The sequence below is a fragment of the Camelus ferus genome, chromosome 33 (assembly GCF_009834535.1).
Source record: "Camelus ferus isolate YT-003-E chromosome 33, BCGSAC_Cfer_1.0, whole genome shotgun sequence".
Taxonomy (NCBI): Eukaryota; Metazoa; Chordata; class Mammalia; order Artiodactyla; family Camelidae; genus Camelus; species Camelus ferus.
The window spans coordinates 19,157,035-19,177,006 of NC_045728.1; the positions used below are offsets into that span (position 1 = coordinate 19,157,035).

Sequence of the window (19,972 nt, forward strand, 5' to 3'; positions counted from 1 at the left end):
TATTTTATTTTTATTTCAGGTGTTCCAGCATCCTTTATCTTGAGCATTCATGTCTTTCATTAACTCAAGAAAATTCTCAGTCATTCTGTTTTGAAATATTGCCTCCCTTTCACGCTCCATTCTTGCCTTGGAAATTCTTACTAGACAGACACTGCACATCTCCCATCAGTCTTCCACATCTCTTAAACTCCCTTTCATACTTTCCATTTCATAAACTCTTTGAGATTCACATTCTGCATATGTTTCCTTAGATCTATATCTTAGGTCATGAATTATCTACTTAGGGAATTAAGTTTTTAAGTTACAGCCGTATTTTTCCATTTTTATTTTTAGAAGTTCTATTTTTTTAAAGCCTGACTTTTATAGTATCTCATTTTCCTGTGCTATTTTTTCTTACGTCTTAAATTATTTCAAACATTTGTAGTTTATAGTGCTATATGCTGAAGTTTAAGGGAGAGAAGTTTCGAGAATGTATAAATTTGGTCTTTATTGAATCTAATAACTTTCACACATTGTGAATTATTTCCTCCTTTGTTTTATAATTTAAAAAACTTGGGTTTATCTTCAGTGGGGATTTTTTTGTGAAGCCTTGGATTGGTAAGTACCCTCCAAAGCAGCTTATTTATTTTATTTGTGCTTTTTCTAGGCTGCTGAGAGGACACCAATGGGGACAACTTTTTACATTAAGTGGGGAAAGGCAGGCTTTCCTGGACCATGCTGGAAGTTTCAGATCTATACTTGGAGTAAACTTGAGGTTTTGGTTTCTTGTGGGAGTTTATTTTTTTCATATCTTAAGACCTAGGCATTGACAAGTTCCCTCTGAGTCTCCCTGAGACAGTGGGGAGAGTTTTTCTAGTCCTTCTTTCACAGAGATGCATCCCTTTCAGTGTCACTACATAGGTTTAAAATCCACATCCCTAAACATTACAGTTAATTTTTAAATCTGATAATTAGGGCCACTGCAGGGTGAGCTGCGTTTTCAAAGTAGTACTCATGCATAATTCTTTCACCAAAGCCAAACTTCTTTTCTTTTTGGAGTGATAATTCAAAATTAAAGGACATTTCATAGAAAGACGACTGGTTTCACAGAAAAGTCAATCCACTGAGACTTTCATTTGCTTGTGTGAAAATGATGTGATGCAGCAGGATTATGAGCTACTTTGATTGTTATAAGTCAAGGAGTGGGGAAAAACACAAGAAGCAATGTAATGCATGAATGATGAGATCAATCCAAGCGGAGGCTTAACGTATATATAAATGAGGGAAAGTTTTACAAGCAGTGCAAATAGAGACAAGTGGTGGCGGAACTGAACTGAGTCATCACACAGCAAATGCTATAAAGGGCATGTTGTAGTAAAAGGGCAGTTGTGTAACATAAATTCCATCTCTGAACACAGATGCTTGCAAGAGCTCGTGACCGTGATGTGTAGTACTAAACACACAATAAAACATTTTCTTCTTTTTCTGTTCTGCAGTAGTGTACAACATTTTTTTAAAACAGTAGTTTTTGTCCTATTGTATTGAAGGGAAACACTGTTAAATTGAATATCTCCTTTATTCGGTGCTCCTATAGTTTTTTTTTTTTTTTTTTTGAGGGGGAGGTAATTAGATTTATTGATTTTTTTTTTGAGGGGGAGGTAATTAGATTTATTGATTTTTTTTTTGAGGGGGAGGTAATTAGGCTTACTTGTTTATTTAGTTATTTTTTTAGGAAGAGGCGCTGGGGATCGAACCCACGACCTTGTGTATGCTAAGCACGCGCTCTACCACCAAGCTATACCCTCCCCTTATTTATTTCTTAATTTAGTTGTTTTTTTTTTTTTAACGGAGGGACTGGGGATTGAACGCAGGACCTCATGCATGCTGAGCACGTTCTCTACCGCTGAGCTACACTCTCTTCCCTGCTCCTATAGTTTCATAAAGCTTCATGAGTCAGAGGTTTATGCTTAGTCTTATGTTCGTATATACTTAAGTGACATTTAAATAAAAACAGTTTAAGTCATCATTGAAGATCCTAGTAAGAAAAGTGATGTATCAGTTAGGCCTCTGGAGTGGGAGACAGGATCTTTAGACGGCAGGCCAGGGTTTACTGTTAGGTTGAACCATGTGAAATTACTATATAGTTTTTTTCTTTCTTTTCTTTTTTTTTTTTTTTTTTTGGTATTTAGAAAAATTGCAGTGATACATGATAAATGGTAGCTTTTTAACCTTGAATAAGAAATTTAGCCTCTTTGAGTATCCCCTTTCTTATCTCCAAAATAGAGAAAAAATAGATCTGACCTACCTCACTGAGTGGTTATTTATACTTTGCAACAGGATTTCTTCTACAGTTTCTAACAGATTGTCACTTTTTTTCCCTCAGGGATATGTTCCAAGGAATCTGGGTCTTTTAGAACCAGACAATTGCTGATTGCTTATCCTCTGGGTGAGGGAGGTACCGTGGTGCCCTCAACCACAGGCAAGAGGGGAGAAGAGGACTGGCTGAAAGGTGGAATTCTCCCAAGGAGGGTGGAAGTGCCAGCTCCTCCCCACCCGACCACACACCTCAGAGGCAGTCTTGCCACACTTAAGAGCTCTTCCCTATTCTTAACCCAATGCAGGACTAAGAGCTTCTACCACCGTCATAAATGCCACTCGAGTGAAAGCCAAAATATTAGCAGCTTTACAAAGTACGGGAGAAGCAAGAAGTGTTCCTACATGGGACAGCCATAAAGATCCAGCCCACTTTTGTCAAACTCCGTATACTGTTTTGGGTCAGACTGAGTGAAGCCACATTTGCACTGTCACTATCTACCAGAACAAACTAATTTTTAATAATAATGACTATTAAGCAACTGATCTATTTGTAGGATCTTAATGTGGTGGACAAAAGGAAGACAATAGAAGATCAAAATGGACAGATAGCAAAAAGTCATCAGACAAGAGCCCTAAAAATTGGATGCAAACTGCAAAAATCTGGAGTAAAAAAAAATCATGCATTTACATATGTGTGTAGATATACAAGATCAATACCTAAATCAGAGACATATATGTAAAAATTGTATAACATTTGCCTTGGCAGGCACAGAGACAAAGAAAATGTTTGCAGACGCACAATGGAAGGAGCTGTAAGGGTTATCTGAGCATGAAGAATTAAGGATTGCCAAATGAGGCTAACCTGTCATTTTCAAACAGCGTGAGGGGTGGGGGGTATAGCTCAGTGGTAGAGCGTGTGCCTAGCATGCAGGAGGTCCTGGGTTCAATCCTCAGCACCTCCATTGAAAGAAAGAGAAAGAAAGAAAGAAAGAAAGAAAGAAAGAAAGAAACACCTAATTAGCTCCCCACCTCCAAAAAAAAAAAAAAATCAAACAGCATGAGTATACATTTATATTAGTGGCCAGGGTGACATCCAGTTCAGATCTAAAGTCAAGGTATAAGGAAGGTAAAAATAATTTCTCAAGCACCAGCCTCAGGCATCCATGAGAAATAGGGGGTATGAAATGGGGAGATTTCACAAGGGGCTACTGTGGACATGAATCCTATTTACCACAAGAAGATGACTACTATTTGTGATGTTGTCAATTTTATTTATATGGGGCGATGCGGAAGGTAAGGAGTGGAGTTAGTTTTTAAAACTCAAGTCCTTTTATAAAGTTGTTCCATTTAATTCTAGGTTAAACTTGAGTTGTAAGAGTGAGATGTTTAGCTTTCCCAGAGACTCCAGTGAAAACTGGATGTGATTATTTCTCTGGTGGAAGCTACGTAACGTGAATTTTTTCCATTCAGAATTTGTATGTTTCCATAGCTATGTGGAAGCATTCACAGGTGTAGACGTCTGTCTGAGAATATTCACCTAAGAATACTATAGAAAAATAAATGTGTCTGGCAGAAATATTTCTTAATGATATAAGGACTCATCCCCCTCAAAAATGGATCACAAATTCAAAAAAATGATTGTGTAAGCACACACACACACACACACACACACACACACACTCTCTCATATACACTCATATACCACCTCACTTCTAAATCTCTAAAAAAAGCCTCCTCAATTTATCTATTCAAACACATCAGCATTTTTTAAAGTTATTCTTTTCTGATTTTTAAAATTAATTTTATTACTAACTCCAACAAATATATACACTAGAAGTAAAAATTAAATCTCCTTCTGCCACAGGAGCTTACAAGAGGTGAGGAAAGTGATGGGGTGGGTAGAGGTTGCACGGGTCTCTGGCACGTTAGACCCACACAGTCAAGTCCTAAGCATTCTGTTTAAGTGGCTTCGGTGGCTTTTGCTTCCACTAACTTTGTTTCTTTATTAATTTTCCCCCAAATCTGTCATAAATGTACTGATTATCCACTAATCTAATACAATCCCAAGACACTTTGAACCTGTCTACAACTACTTTGGTGTGCATTTGGTATTAGTGGAAATTACAAAAAGGATACAGAAGGAAGACCTTAGCTCATCTGCACCTTTGCAAGGTGACCCAGCTTCTCATGCCCGCAGACAGCATCTGCATCTCCTCGGCTGACAAGGTCATAGTGAAGAGGTCAAGCTTCCACCTCCTTCTGAATCACTGAAGCATTCCTGGACTAGACCGTAGTCATCTTCCTTCTCTTCCCCCTTCTTTTCCTCTTCCCTCCATACCCCTCTGTCCCCAAACATGGCGATCCATTAACAAACAATACTCTTAGAGCGTTAAACATTAAAGGAAAAACAGAAGCCCGGGAGCAATCTAAGGATTTCCTATTCCAAAATGGGAGAGTGTTGGGGTTTATGTCAGTCTTCCAGTGTTAGTTTAAGAGGGACCTTAATTAACATTGAAGTTCCGAGGTTACATATTATAAACCCCTTACACTGGCCCATTTTATTCATTTTACTCTTACCTTTTCTACTCCTCTGCCAGGTTGTAAAGTCTTAAAAGCCAAGGACTACAATATTAAGCATGACAGGAAGTAGAGGCTCATGGAATATTTAAGGGATAAGACAGAACAGTGCTATCCCTAATTCAGCCTCCTGGCTCAGGACCCCATCCGGGACCCTGGGATGTGATCATCCTTTCCAAGCATTACGGTGATGTTGACCACAGCAAAAGGGAAACAATCTCTCAGGGGAAACCAGGAGGCCTCCTGCTAGTCAGTCAACACACGGAAGACAAGATGTGATTCATATAATCCCAACGAGGGACAAGATGATGGATGATTCATATAATCCCAATGAGGCAAAACCATTAGACAACAGGCTTTAAAGTCAAGAAGCAATTGAGTCATGAGTTATGTTTTAAGTTTGAATATCCAGGTTGTTTTGTTCATCAGTTAAAAAATGGACAGCATACCTTAAGTACAGACGAACACAAAAGACCTAGATTATTTTATTTTTTAATGTAAATACTCTTTATGCACAAATATACTTTCATTTTATGACTATGGAAGAAACGAAATGAATCGTATACATTTTCCTCAATTCCATAAAATGCTGTATGCATTCCTAGGAGTTGTATTTATTTACAAATTAAATAGTCACTCAAACAACACATCCTAAATTATTGTGAATAACTATTTGAGGTAAGGATGGGAGAATACAGTTTTTTCCCCACAGGAAAGCATCTCCTAATGTAACTGGTATAACAGTTTCTCTTGAGATAACATGAATTTTTTTGTGTCTGTTAAGCAATACAACTGATATAGCATTGGCTCCATATTAAAAGAGACTCTTGGTAGCAAAGAGGAACCTCACTGATAAGCTGCTATGGTTGACACATAAAGCTTTTCTCCTGGCCTTTGGTAAGAAAGAAGTAGGTCACTTCTCTGTTTTAAGCATTTCAACCTCTTTGTTTATATCGCCCTTGGCACAACTAAGTTTTCTCTGCCAGCTAACATCCTTGAGAGTCTGGGTTTCCCACATAGTATCTTCCACACAATGAGTATCCAGAACACATTTGATGAGTGACTAAGTGAGTGAATTAATGCATTTCTGGACTGTGACATGCTGGGCTTATGGTAGGCCCTCCAAACAAACTTCTTTAACTGCTTTTGTTGCTGGTAGATGTAGCTGGTGTCCAGGTTCTTGTCTTGTCCCAGAAAGAATTCAGAGACAAGATGCAGAGGTTAAGAAAGTAAAGTGAGGATTTATTAAGGGATGGATATTAAATTCTCAAGGGGAGAGTGGGCAGGCTCAGGTGAGCGGCTGCCCTGAGTTTCTTTGGCAAGTGGGTTACACAGAGTGGAAAAATGAATGAGCAGTATACTCAGGGGGGACGGAAGGGTTTGGGGTCATATTCCCTGATTTTCACCCCAGCTCCACCTTCCCGAAGGGAGGAGAGATTTTTGTCCTTATTTAGTCTGGATCTGAAGTGTCATGGCGTCGGTGCATGATGGGTACTTCTAACCTGCAAGGCTAATTTTTTTGAAATAAGGGCATAATGAGCAAAAGGTTACATTTGGACACTGGAGCGTCCCTGCCTTTTCCTACCTTTCTTTGTCGGCCTCCAGACCTCTTGTCACCCCAAAATATGTGACCACCTGTCAGCGCAGAGGTTCCTGCTTTTCTTTGTCTGCCCAGGGACCCCTGGTGCTTACATGATGTATTGTTTCCTGCATTTGGGCCATGCCCCACCTTTTTGCCCAATATTTGCCGTTTGGCCTGTGTTCTTCTTTCTCTGCTCGTATCTAGCTATCTGCCTGCTCTAACACTTTGATGCCATTCTCAAAACCTCTGTCAGAAGCAGCTTCTCCTCATGCCAACTGTTGACCTTGAGAGTTGCCAAATAAGCAATGCACCCCTATGGGTATGACCCAGACTAGACCACCGCGTTGTGCTCTGGTCATTTGGCTTTGTTAATGATCTATTCAGGGTATGAATAGAACATAAAACATACATTCCTCCGCCATTAGTAATGGCTGCAGTGTTTTTTTTTTGCCAGCTTTAATTCAGTCAAGACAGAGTTCCTGATTGATACGCTTCATAAATGGAAACTTAAAAATTATGACTCATCGACACAATCAGGCTTATATGTTCTGCTGTAGGTTAGCTTGTTCAGGACGATAGTAATTCATCTGGCATGTCTTGATGGGCATCAGCGCAGTAATGAAATCTGACCACAGTAGCTTCTTAAATTTTTACAATTTTTGAAACTAAACTCTGTATATGATTATCTTAATCGTCCTGTTACTTGCATAAACATTTTGAAAGTGTGTTTCAATCCAGAAATATAAAGGCTTTTAAAGCTGATTCTGTTAATAACACATACAAGAATTAATAGCCCAACTTCTTCAAAATACTAGTTCAGAAATTCACACAACTTGTAAAAATTTTTTAAGTATCTTATTTTCTGAGTGCTGCTTGAAACAACAATTGAATAATTTCTCACCATGTTCCTAAGATGCTCATAAAAAATGAGGGACACAGTATATACCTGTATCAAATCATTACGCACACCTTAAACCAATACAATATTACATGTCAATTTCTTTTTGGTAAAAGTGGGGAAACAATGAGGATGGAGTGATTGGTTGGCTGGTGCTATTTCTCTGTCAACATCAGAGCTGACAGCCCTGAAGGCCCACTACTGGTTCGGAATCTCTGAACATGTTCCTTTAAGGCTCATTGCCCTGGGACTCTCCACTGCATCTAATTGTCTAATAGGGAGAAATCACTCCTTTGCCAAAGGAAGTGGGGGCGCTGAGGAACCTCATGCAGCATTAATATATCGATCGCCTAAGGAGTTAGAACTGTGTGATTTGCCTAAAATGCCAGAATACAACTTTCTTCAACAAAGACAAGATTTTAAAAAATGGTTCATGGGGGAAAACTCTGGAAAATAATAGGACAGAGTCCCAGGGCTACAAAAATAACCCTCAATTTGATCTAACAGAAGGCAATTGGTAGACATGGGGGACCTCATTTAATGTAACTGTGGGTGGAGGCATGAAAGATTAGGGAAGGGGAGGGATTCCTCTCATGTATAAATAATAATAATAATAATAATAATAATAATAATAATAATAATAATAATAATAATAATAATAATAATAATAAATCACTTAGGAAAGTGCGTAATTGCTTGGCATTTAGGTAATTATGCATGCAAATTAGAAGAGCGTATGTATATATGAGCCAAACAAAACAAAGACAATTGTTAGCACATTCTAGAGCCGCCATGCCAGTCACACCACCAGTTCCAGCTGCTCAGATGTAAGTACCAGCAGTGACATGGTTTCCAATTGTTTGATGCTCTGCTAGTCATGTGTGGATGCGAGAATGTTTTATTTAGAGTGTATTTTGAATGAAGAAAAATTATGATGGAGTCTTTTCCAGTGGACTTTATATTTTCCCACACTAAAACAGCATGACATTTAATAAATATAGCCCTAAGTAAGTTTTTAAAATAATTCTCATTCTCAATGTTAATATTAAGTGAGAACTCTAGAATTCTTCTAACTTTGAAAGAATTGAAAGCTCTTCAAGCCTTCTAAGTAACAAGCAGATGAGAAAGGGAACAAACAAAAATGAGGCTCTTCCTCCCTTTTTCTAAAATCCTATGTTAGAAAGTGATGTTTTCATAGTAATGTTTTGTACCTGTATCACTCTGTTGTCTGGAACAGCTTCTGTTCACTCTCAGATTCATATTTCACAGTATTTCAGGAGAAGAGCCTCTATTTTTAGAGCTCCCAATCTCTCTTATTTCTCCTGAGCTTCAAAATGATGACTCTTAGATGGCCACAATGAAAAACCATCATTTAAGGTCTTTGAATTCTGTGAGGGTGAATGGAAATGTTCTCAATTGTTTACAGATTATTAAAATCAATAAGTGACACGAGAAAATTGAACCTGGAACAGAATGTATGAGTTTAATAAAAATAATTAAGACACAGTTCCTGCTTCACTGGGTTAGCCATCTAGCGAGGGGAGAAATGTAATGTAAATGAAAAGTGCAGTGAAGAATTAGTTCTAGGTGCCATGGGAAAGGTTTGTTTGGGTAGACTGAGGCTTGAGGGAGGGTGTCATCTGTCAGGGATGACTCACACGGGGAGGGGTCAGGAAAGTCTTCATATGCAAAGTGAGTGGAGCTGAGTTTTTAGAATGAAACTCTTGTCTTTAAAAGGTTTAAAATCAAGAAGTTTACAATCTCATTAGAGACTCCAAATTTAAAAATACATGAAAAAATAATGAATAACTTGGTATCAAATTAAAAGCTTTTGGAGAAGTAGGGCAGGTAGCTTGGAGAAGGTCCAAAGGGAAGTACAAAGGAAGTAAAGCTGAGCCAAGCCTTAGGATGAGCAGAATGTAGGCAAGCACAGTGCAGGGGATGGGAGAGCACAAGGCAGGGAAAGAGACTGAGCAAAGGCAGGGACCCTGAGGAAAGCAACTGGTGGGGCTGGTTTTGGAGGGATAATAGAGTCATATCAAGATGGGACTTTAGAAGTAGGCAATTCAAGGATTGATGTAGAAGGTGGTGCCCTGTCTCGTGGATTACTGATGCTGAAAGTCACATGCTTAAAGCAATACTTCAGGAAAACAAGTCTAGTTTCCTTTTCGAAAAAGGGACTCGAAAGAGCTTAGAGTCTGCTGCAATCCTCCAAGAGGGAGGAGTTGTGAGAAGGGGCAGCAGGAAAGAGCTGGATGGGAGGGACTGTGCCAGTCACCGCCTGTGATGGTGAATTATTACATTTGTATTTCATGCTTTTCAGAAGGATGCATCATCATATATGTCATATAAGTAGGTCAAGCAGCTTTATCTCTTCTGATCCATCAGAGAGGCTGAGTGGCTTTTCAAAGGACACAGAGTTAGCAGTTAAGTGGAGCCTGTCTCAGAATCCAGGTTCTCTCACTCCAAATCACTCTAATACAGGGTTTGTCAACCTCAGCACTACTGACATTTGGGACCAAATAATTCTTTGTTGTGGGGAGTTGTAGGGTTTCAGCAGCGTCTCTGACCCTACAGTAGATGCCAGTAATACTCACTGTCCCCCAGTGGTGACAGTGAAAAATGTCTCCAGACTTTGTCAAATGTTCCTGGGGACAGAAAAATGGTTGAGAACCACTGCTCTAACAGAGCACACAGTTTAATTTTTGTAATTTTTGTAACATCTCCTCCTATGCACCAACTAGGCAGACACATGTCATTGCTTCCTCTTGTAAACCTCAGGCTAGTGATACTCAGACAATGAGTCTCTGCAGGATGAAAAGAACTGAAACATCAGGGTCACTGTTTTTGTGATCAATTCATTTTGGAAAAGATGGCTAAAATTTATCTTCAGTGGAAGTTTCTCTCCCTTGCAGCACCCTTTCAAGGTGTCTCACCATGGCACCCCAGTTCCATCCGGAACTTTGGGAATGATCAACATGACGCTCTAGTCCTAGACCTTTTTTCTGTTGCCGAGAGCCCATTCTGGGCCCTGTGATCTTGCTCTTGGGAAGGGTCTTTCTTGTCCACTGACCTCTTCTTAACTTCCAGTCCCTTCCAAGTCAGTCCCATTCAACTCAGCTTCATGCGACAGCCTTATTTACTATAGGACCTCTGAAACCCTTATTAATGTCACCAAAATTTCCTAGGCAGTTGCAGACTTTGAGAGCTCCTTTCCCTTTAACCAAAAACTGATTTTGTCCTCACTACCCAAATTTCCCCCTTGACCAGAAGTGGTGGCCCCTTCTTATGCTGACCTGGCCCCTTTGACCTTGGAGTCCCAGGACGCTTAGGTATTGGCACTCAACTCAGCCTCCACATCCACTTCCAGACCACTTTTCTGGCTTCCTCTCTTCAGTACCCACTTCTTTAAAAGTCCTCTTCTGGACATTCACGTTGCCTTCCCTTTTCATCGTCTATAAACCCATGACACTTGCTTATAGAAAAGGGCCTGGGTCAGACCTCAGTAGAAAAATCTCTCTGAATTCTAATTCTAATAATAATGTACATAAAGTAAATACAGAAAATACCAAAAAGTAGGTAGAATGAGAGAAGGATGAATTGAAATGAAAATAGTTTCTCTTTTTTGTTTTTTGGTTCCATTTTTCTTTCTTTTTTCTTTTTTTTAATTGAAGTACAGTCAGTTACAATGTGTCAATTTCCAGTGTATAGCACAGTGTCCCAGTCATGCATATAATACACATATTCATTTCTATATTCTTTTTCATTAAATGCTATTGCAAAATATTGAATATAGTTCCCTGTGCTATACAGAAGAAACTTTTTTTTAAATATATTTTTATATATCATGAATGACATTTGCAATCTCAAACTCCCAAATTTATCCCGTCCCATCCCCTTCCCTCCATAACCATAAGATTATTTACTATGTGTGTGACTCTGTTCTGTTTTGTAGGTGAGTTAATTAGTGTCCCCTTTTTTCTTTTTTCTTTTTTTTTTTTTTTTAGATTCCACATATGAGTGATATCATGCGGTATTTTTCTTTCTCTTTCTTGCTTGCTTCACTTAGAATGACAATCTCCAGGTCCATCCATGTTGCTGCAAATGGCATTATTTTATTCTTTTTTATGGTTGAGTAGTATTCCATTGTATAAATGTACCACAGCTTCTTTATCCAGTCATCTGTTGATGGACACTGAGATTGTTTCCATGTCTTGGCGATTGTAAATGGTGCTGCTGTGAACATTGGGGTGCATGTATCTTTTTGAATTAGAGTTCCCTGTGGATATATGCCCAGGAGTGGGATTGCTGGATCATATGGTAAGTCTTTTTTTAGTTTTTTCAGGAATCTCTATACTGTTTTCCACAATGGCTGCACCAAACTACATTCCTACCAACCGTGTAGGAGGATTCCCTTTTCTCGACACCCTCTCCAGCATTTATCATTCATGGACTTTTGAACGATGGTCATTCTGACTGGTGTGAGGCAATACCTTATTGTAGTTTTGATTTGCATTTCTCTGATAATTAGTGATATTGAGCATTTTTTCATGTGCCTAACGGACATTTGTATGTCTTCCTTGGAGAATTGCTTGTTTAGGTCTTCTGCCCATTTTTGGATTGGGTTGTTTGGTTGTTATTAAGTTGAGTGAGCTCTTTATATATTCTGGAAATTAACCCTTTGTCACTCACATAAAATTTGCAAATATTTTCTCCCATTCCATAAGTTGTCATTTTGTTTTGCCATGGTTTCCTTTGCTGTGCAAAAGCTTATAGGTTTAATTAGGTCCAATTTGTTTATTTTGCTCTTATTTCTATCGCCTGGGGAGACTGGCCTAGGAGAACATTGTTAAGATTTATATCAGAGAATATTTTGCCTATGTTTTCTTCTAGGAGGTTTATCATGTCTTGTCTTAAGCCATTTTAAGTTTATTTTTGTGTATGGTGTAAGGGAGTGTCCTAACTTCATTGATTTACATGCTGCTGTCCCGTTTTCCCTACAACACTTGTTGAAGAGACTGTCTTTTCTCCATGGTGTATTCTTGCCTCCTTTGTCAAAGATTAATTGACCATAGGCCTATGGATTTATTTCTGGGCTCTCTATTCTGTTCCATTGGTCCATATGTCTGCTTTTATGCCAGATTTTCTATAAAGAGTATCATGTCATCAGCATATAGTGACAATTTTACCTCTTCTTTTCCAATTTGGATCCCTTTTACTTCTTTTTCTTGCCTGATTGCTGTGGCTAGGACTTCCAAGACTGTGTTGAATAGAAGTGGTGAGAGTGGGCAGCCTTGTCTTGTTCCAGATTTTAGTGGGAAGGCTTTCAGCTTTTCACTGTTGAGTATTAGGCTGGCTGTGGGTTTGTCATAAACAGCTTTTATTATATTGAGATATGTTCACTGTATACTCACTTTGGTAAGAGTTTTTATCATAAATGGGTATTGAATTTTATCAGATGCTTTTTCTGCATCTATTGAGATGATCATGTGATTTATGTCTTTTCTTTTGTTGATGTAATGTATGTATCACATTGATTTATTTGCATATATTGAACCATCCTTTTGTCCCTGGGATGAATCTAACTTGATCATGGTATATGATGCTTTTTATGTGCTGTTGGAGTCTGTTTGCTAATATTTTGTTGAGGATTTTTGCATCTATGTTCATCAGTGATATTGGCCTGTAATTTTCTTTTTTGGTAGTGTCTTTGGCTGGTTTTAGTAGCCGGGTGATGGTGACTTCATAGAATGAGTTTGAGAGTACTCTCTCCTTTTCTACCTTTTAGAAGAGTTTTAGGACCAGTATGAGTTCTTTGTATATCTGGTAGAATTCCCCAGTGAAGCTATCTGGTCCTGGACTTTTGTTTGTAGGGAGGTTTTTTATTGCCAATTCTATTTCAACCCCACCTCCTCCTGGGAGCCACCCACCAGCAAATATGGTGGATATGGCCGAGCCCCACCTCTCTTCTCCTGAGGACACACCAGCGATGGTGCCATGGGTCTGCAGAGACAGAGGCTATGGTCCAGCCGTGCTGCGCCTCTCCCTACGATGCACACCAGCAGTGTTGCTTGCTTGCTTGCTTTCCTGTTTTTATGGGGGACCCAGGCTATTCTGTTTTGTATACACTCCCAGCCACAGCCCATGGCACACTCCAGCCCCCTGAGGCTACCTCTGCACAGTCGGCCCCAGCCCTCCTCCCATTTCTGGCAGCCAGTCCCAGCCCACCCCACCCCCAGCTTGCACTTAGGGTTGGGGATCGCAGGGACCCCTTGGGCCAGTTTCTCTTAGTTCTGTTGGCCAAGGGCTGCTGTGCACTCCTCCAGGCCTCGGGGGTTCCCCCTCCATCCCAGCTGACCTCTCCTTTGGAGAGAGAGTCTCCCAACATAACAGCACTATGACTCCTTTGTCACTCTCTCCTCATAGGACAGGTCCTGCACTAAGTTCCTTTTACTTCTTCTTTTTTTCCCTCCTACCAGATTTCTGAGGAATTTTGTCTTCTGAAGAAGGCGATGTTCTGTCAAGGTTCAGCAGGTGTTCTGAGCGAATGGGTGGGTCCATGGCTGTCTCTCTTGGTGTGTCCGTGGGAGAGGGTGAGCTAAGAGCATCCTCCTGCTCCACTATCTTGGCTGCTCCCAGGCTCTCTTTAATCAGCAAAAATATTCAGCCTTTCTCTCAATTAAATGCAGCAAAAATAACTGCCTACCTCCAAAAATTAGTCTAAAATAGATCAATTACCATCAGAACTTCTTCTTTTCTGTCTAGACCATTAGGTACATATCAAAATGCATATTTACTTATGGCTAATAACCATGTTATGTTTCCCCAATATCATTCCAGAATCCCAGCCATCTTTCCCCTTAAATCTCTCAAACTGGCACTCACTCCTTCTAGAAACAGGCTTTCTTTCCTCCATGTCAATCCCTAAGGAAGTATTGTTCCTTATGGTTATCAGGTCTTACTAGGAACGGCTCCCTCCACCCTCAAGTGGAGATTATATTTGTTCCAACATTCAAAGTATATATGGAGCAAACAGGCTATAAATCAGAATGGAGAAGCTGTGCCCTGTGTTTACAATGCCTTTGACTTAATGCTGTCTTGTTGGACTAAACTTAAGCTTCACATTTTGAGAAGATTGAGTTAATAATGACATTATGTTTGATATACTGAGTTTACATTTGGACGATTTCCTAGACAACTGAGGTGAAAAGGGAGAGGTTTACAATTTTATCAACATGGACAATTGAAAAAATTTTTATTCAACTGGAATTCACAGAACATGAAATTAACCATTTTAAAGCGAACAGTTCAGTGGCGATTAGTACAAACCATGTTGTACAAATACCACCTTTGTCTAGCTCCAGAACATTTTCAGCACCACAAAGGAAGCCATATCCATTGACATATGATTTTTAAACCAATCTGGGAAATTATATATGGTTTGCACAGTATTTTCAGTAGGCATTAGGATCTATTTTCTTTCTTTAACAAAAATTTTTTTTCTTGTTTTTCTTTGGGGGGAGTAATTAGGTTTATTTATTTGTTTGTTTGTTTGTTTATTTATTTTAATGGAGGTACCGGGATTGAACCCAAGACCTGGTGCGTGGTAAGCACCGTCTCTACCACTGAGCTATACCCTCCCCCCGGCTTCCTATCAGTATCTTGTGACACACTTTGTAATACAGGACAGCTTTAGTGAAGTGGGAGTCTAAGGACAACAGAGAGTAACAGAAGAAACCCATCTAGCCTCGGTAACCTGCCCCTCTGGAAAACTGCTGGGTAACATAGATTTATATAGAATGCACTCTTCAAAAAGAGAGCTGTAAGATGTTGGGGCAAATAATTGCTCAAAATGACCAACTGGGAATTTGGAGAAAATTAAACTAAAAAGAGAAACTAGAATTAAGATGTAAAGAGAAGTGCCTGGCACATGGCAGGTGCTCGATAAATATTTATTGAATGAATGCGTGAACAAAGATAACCTTAAATGAATTAATGAATCAACCCAGAATGAATGGGTAGACGCATGTGTTGGAAATGGGTACCGGATGTAAAGAGTAGTGTTTCAAGTGGGCAATGTGATAAGCCATGAGGGGAAGCACATTGAATGGTTACTGTGTCATCGCAGTTGGACCAGCCTTAAAAACAAATAGGAAAGAGATATAAAGACCCCATCATCCTGTATTCAAATATTTACACTTCAGGCAAAAAGATAAACATTTCCATAGCTTTTGCTGTTATCATAAAGATTTAAAAGCATGAGGACCATTTATATCTACAGAAAACAGCTTTAAGAAAAAATATTGATTGAATTTCAGTACTTAAGGTTTTAAAAAAGAGGGCCCAGAAGTAGGACATCTATTATTATATAAATTATTGTTTATAAGCTTGGATTGCTCTTCACGTGGTCATAAGTTTACATGATCATTTCTTAGTCAGTCTTGGGGATACTAGTCCTAGTTTATATTTCTTTATATGTCAAGTCATTTTCTCTCCTATGACTATTAGTTGAAGTATGCTGTTAATTTTTAAAAATAGTCTCTCAGGTAAACCCCTTGACTAGAAAAACATCTAATATAATACATACCATCATGTGATTGTTAGTATTATAACACAGACTTAATTAAAGCACTGGCACGTTTTCATCTACACAACAATTAGTTTAATAGGATCTAGCAAGACCTGGAAGTTACTCTATTCCAAGATAGCACTCATTTCAGCTCAATTATATTCAAGTTAGACAGTCTAACTCAGTGGCGACAGCGTATGTGGCATATTTTCATCTTCTGCAGGAATATTCTATTAACCGTAGGAAGCCCCTCTGTTGCAGACAATTCTTTCCTGCCCACAGGCTCAGCTAGAGGATTTAGCATGCTTCTCAATGCACATCAGCAATTTTCTGTGTACTTTCAACTGCTCATATCTAGAAGCTTATGTATCATTATACCGTTTGAAGACACTTGATAGCATTGTACTGTCATTCAACTTGTTACTTGACAATTGTCTTAGCCTGTTCAGGCTGCTATGACAAAACACCATAGGCCAGGGACTTAGAAAGAACAGAAATTTACTTCTCGTGCTGGAGTCTGGGAAGTCCAAGATCGAAGTGTCAGCAGACTCAGTGTCTGGTGAGGACCACGTCTTGGTTCATGGACTGCCATCTTCTCTCTGACCCCACAAGGTGGAAAAGTCTAGGGAGCTCTGCGAGGGCCCTTTCCCTGAGCACTAATCCCATTCATGAGGGCTCCACCCTCAGGACTTTATCACCCCCCAAAAGGTCCCACCTCCTAATACCATCACATTGGGGGGTAGGTTTCAACATATAAATTTTGAGGGGACACAAACTTTAAATTTTTAGCCACAATAACCCTCTAACCATATAAAACAACAAATATAATCAGGGGAAGCAATCAGGGTGCCACAGCAAAGTGACGGCTTGAATCCTGAAGTTTGTGTGGTTTAAGGACTATTTGAGGCACATCCCATGAATTAGAGCAGGTGATGAGTAGAGGCAGAGAAGGGCCAAAAGTACTTTAAATATATCCAGATTAAGTTATGGGGGTTAATTGGGGAGGGCTTAATTATTTTGATTTGCTTAAAGTCTTCCAACTAGATGCAAGCTTGGTCCTGGTAATGAATTTAGAAACAAGAAATGAAATTACCAAATTCTATTTTATGGAAATTTGCCTGCTTAAATCACAGTGTAAGTATTGAAGGACCAAGATCTTGGTTCTGTTCTAGTGATACTAAACAGATAACAATTTTATCTAGTTTACAACCCAGGTTCTTGAATCAAAAAAAAAAAAAAAAAAGAAGAAATCCAAGTATATTAATAAACTTTCTTTAAAATGTACAGAGGGTGTGTATATACATTTATCTAAATCCATCAAATTGTACATCAAAAATATGTGTAGTTTACTGTACAGGAAACATACCACAATAAAGATGTTAAAAAATTGTATAGAAAAAGACACCTTCCAGTTTAGTCTGAGCCACCATTGGATTTGATGTCAGTCTGTATTAATTAACCATAATGGTTCAGTTAATTACAGGTTGCAAAGAGGCTGTTGCGCACCAGCGGATGGGAGAGGAAGATGCAGTTCTCAGTCTTGCTTGTTTCAGGCTGAGTGGGTATTTCTCCCCAGCTTGGAAGGAGCTGAGCTCAGTCTTCTGTATCAGGGTTCTCCTTTACTCTTTCTGTCCCACTTTCCCCACCTCTCCAGGCAATAAAGCAGGGCAGGCATAGAAGAGTCTTCTCTTTTCTTCTCACCTCCCTCATGCTTTCCAAGTTACCCAGGTAGCAATCTCCTGGACTCAAAGAGTAAAATCAAGTTTGATAGATTAGTACCATGGAGGCAAACAAATGTAAGCCTCTGATCTTAAAGAAGTCAATCTAAATAGTCATCTAATATATTACTACCTTTGATTTGCTGGCACTTTTCTTAGGAGTTTTTTTCCCTACGTTTATAGTCACAGGGGAAATTGCCCTGTGTTTTTCGGTTTGTGTGTTTGTTTACTGAACCAGTTCTTTCGGGTGTTGCTCTCAAGATCACAATAGGTCCATATAATGCCCTGGGAAATGTTTTACCTCTTTTTTGAGTTTTGGAGCAGAGTGCTGGGTGTCGGTACGAATCTCAGAGTCCACCACGTCCCTCCTTCATCTTTCAGGTGGAGTGGGAACACTGAAAGCCCTTCCGTGAAGATGTGAGATGAAGCATAAAGTTTAGGGCTAGGATGAATAGTAAGTCTGTGTATTGTTTAGATCCTTGATTTGGCAGGTGTTGGGGGCTTTGTCTGCTAGATTTTGAGATATAGAGCCCACATGTACTGAATTCTGACACAAAAGAACAGGAGGTTCTGGTCCCCTTCCCTTATATGATACTTCGGGTTTCAGACCCATACTTCTGCTGTCTGTCACAGCAGGGTTCAGTGACAATCCAGAAGTCTTTATGAATCTTGCATGATGCTTCTGTTACTCAAAAGGCCATGATACTTCATTATCCTAGGGAGGGCTAATGCAGCCATATGAAGAGATATTATAGAAGATTACTTAATATAATGCCATATATTAGATATAAATGGAATGGGGACATATAAGGATATAAATTACAATATTTACAAATACAAATAGTTATAGTTAGATGATAGATTATTAATACTTCTTTTCTATTTTCAATATATTTTTACGTAGTGAACATTATTACAGGGAACTACCGTCCCCTCACTTTTCTGTGGGGGAACATCCATGACTGAAGGAACGTCCCATCCTCTCCACCTGATCCTTGCTTATTCCTTCTCAGGGTAGACGGAGGAGGAAGTCATCTGATTAGAGGATGGTAAGGGAATGAAATTCCTCGATCCATGCCTTTTGACTGGATCGGACTGATCTATTAAAAAGCTTGAAGCACTTGATGGGCATTCTCCCTACCAGCTTCCTGGCACCAATTACATCTGCTCCCCAGATCCAGGTCTCCTTGTGGTGCTCTGCCCTAAGGACTGGATGGACTTGGAAGGGGCAGGACTAGTGAGCCCACATGGCTGCAGAACTAAGACATATTCTTCCATTTGCTAACCAGGAATAAAGCCGAGATTTTGATCTCCATCTGGTTTTTTCCTGTGTTTTCTTTTTTCGATTTTCCCCAAGCCCCGATAAATAGGTAGTACTTTTGTAGCCAGAGAAAATGTCACTTTTAAAATAGTCGGCTGCTCTGTGCATGAACATTGTTACTGGGTGCCATTTATTGAGGATCGACCTTGTTAACAGCTTTACATACATCATCACAGTGAATTTTTAAATAATCTTACAAGATTGGTTCTATTATTATCGTTTTTATTTCTATAAACATAAAAGAAAAACAAACAAAAAACTAACGTTCAGAGAGTTTAAGCTGCTGTTCTAATCTTTGCTCCATAATTGCAGATTCAGGACGAACCATAAAGGGAGTTTCCTACCTAGATGGGCCAAGCTATTCACTGCACAACTAGAAAAGTGAAAACTGAAATAAACAACTGTGTGAACTCCCTGTGCAAACTCCCTTCTCAGAATTTTCCATCTCTTGTTTACTAATAAAGGCCTGTTACTGCATCTTACATTTAAGCCAACTCGTATTTGCTTGTTTAACTGAAAACTCTCACCCAAACCCACCCATAGCCTGCTGTTTACCTCTGTGTAAAACCCAACCCCAGTCTACAGAGATGATTTGCAATGGCTTACTGGGGGCATAAGTGACTTTAGGTGACAAAAGTTCAGACATTCAAGCAAGTATTGTGATCAGCATTTCTCTTGGCTGGATGAACTGTCAAAGAAGAAGGAAAAAAAAAAAACTAAGCTTTCCTCTGGGGATTTGCAAACAGACTGGAGAAAACAGGAGACTATGGGAGATTTTGAAAGATGGTTGCTGTCCATCTAGCTGTTAATATTAAAAACCAAACTGATGAGCATCTCTCTAGCTGGGAGGCTGGGCAGGAGGTTGTCAGGTTTACCAGATACCAAGGATGAAAACGGCTGCTTGGAGCTGGTTGAATGAGATCATAAAACAACCCTTTAAGATTTATTTTTACTTTAAAAGCACTAAGTTTAGAGCCCCATAGAAACTGCCTGTATGGTTTCCAGGGAAACC

The 19,972-nt window shown here is 39.3% G+C and overlaps 1 protein-coding gene across 1 annotated transcript in view; it reads left to right on the forward strand.

Moving 5' to 3' along the window:
- Window positions 1–8,156: 8,156 nt before the first annotated feature.
- EXPH5 (exophilin 5) overlaps window positions 8,157–19,972 on the forward strand; it is an 87,180-nt gene continuing 75,364 nt past the window's right edge. The window contains exon 1 of the mRNA XM_032472710.1: window positions 8,157–8,179. The gene's annotated coding sequence lies outside the window, so the exon portion shown is untranslated. The remainder of the gene's footprint in view (window positions 8,180–19,972) is intronic.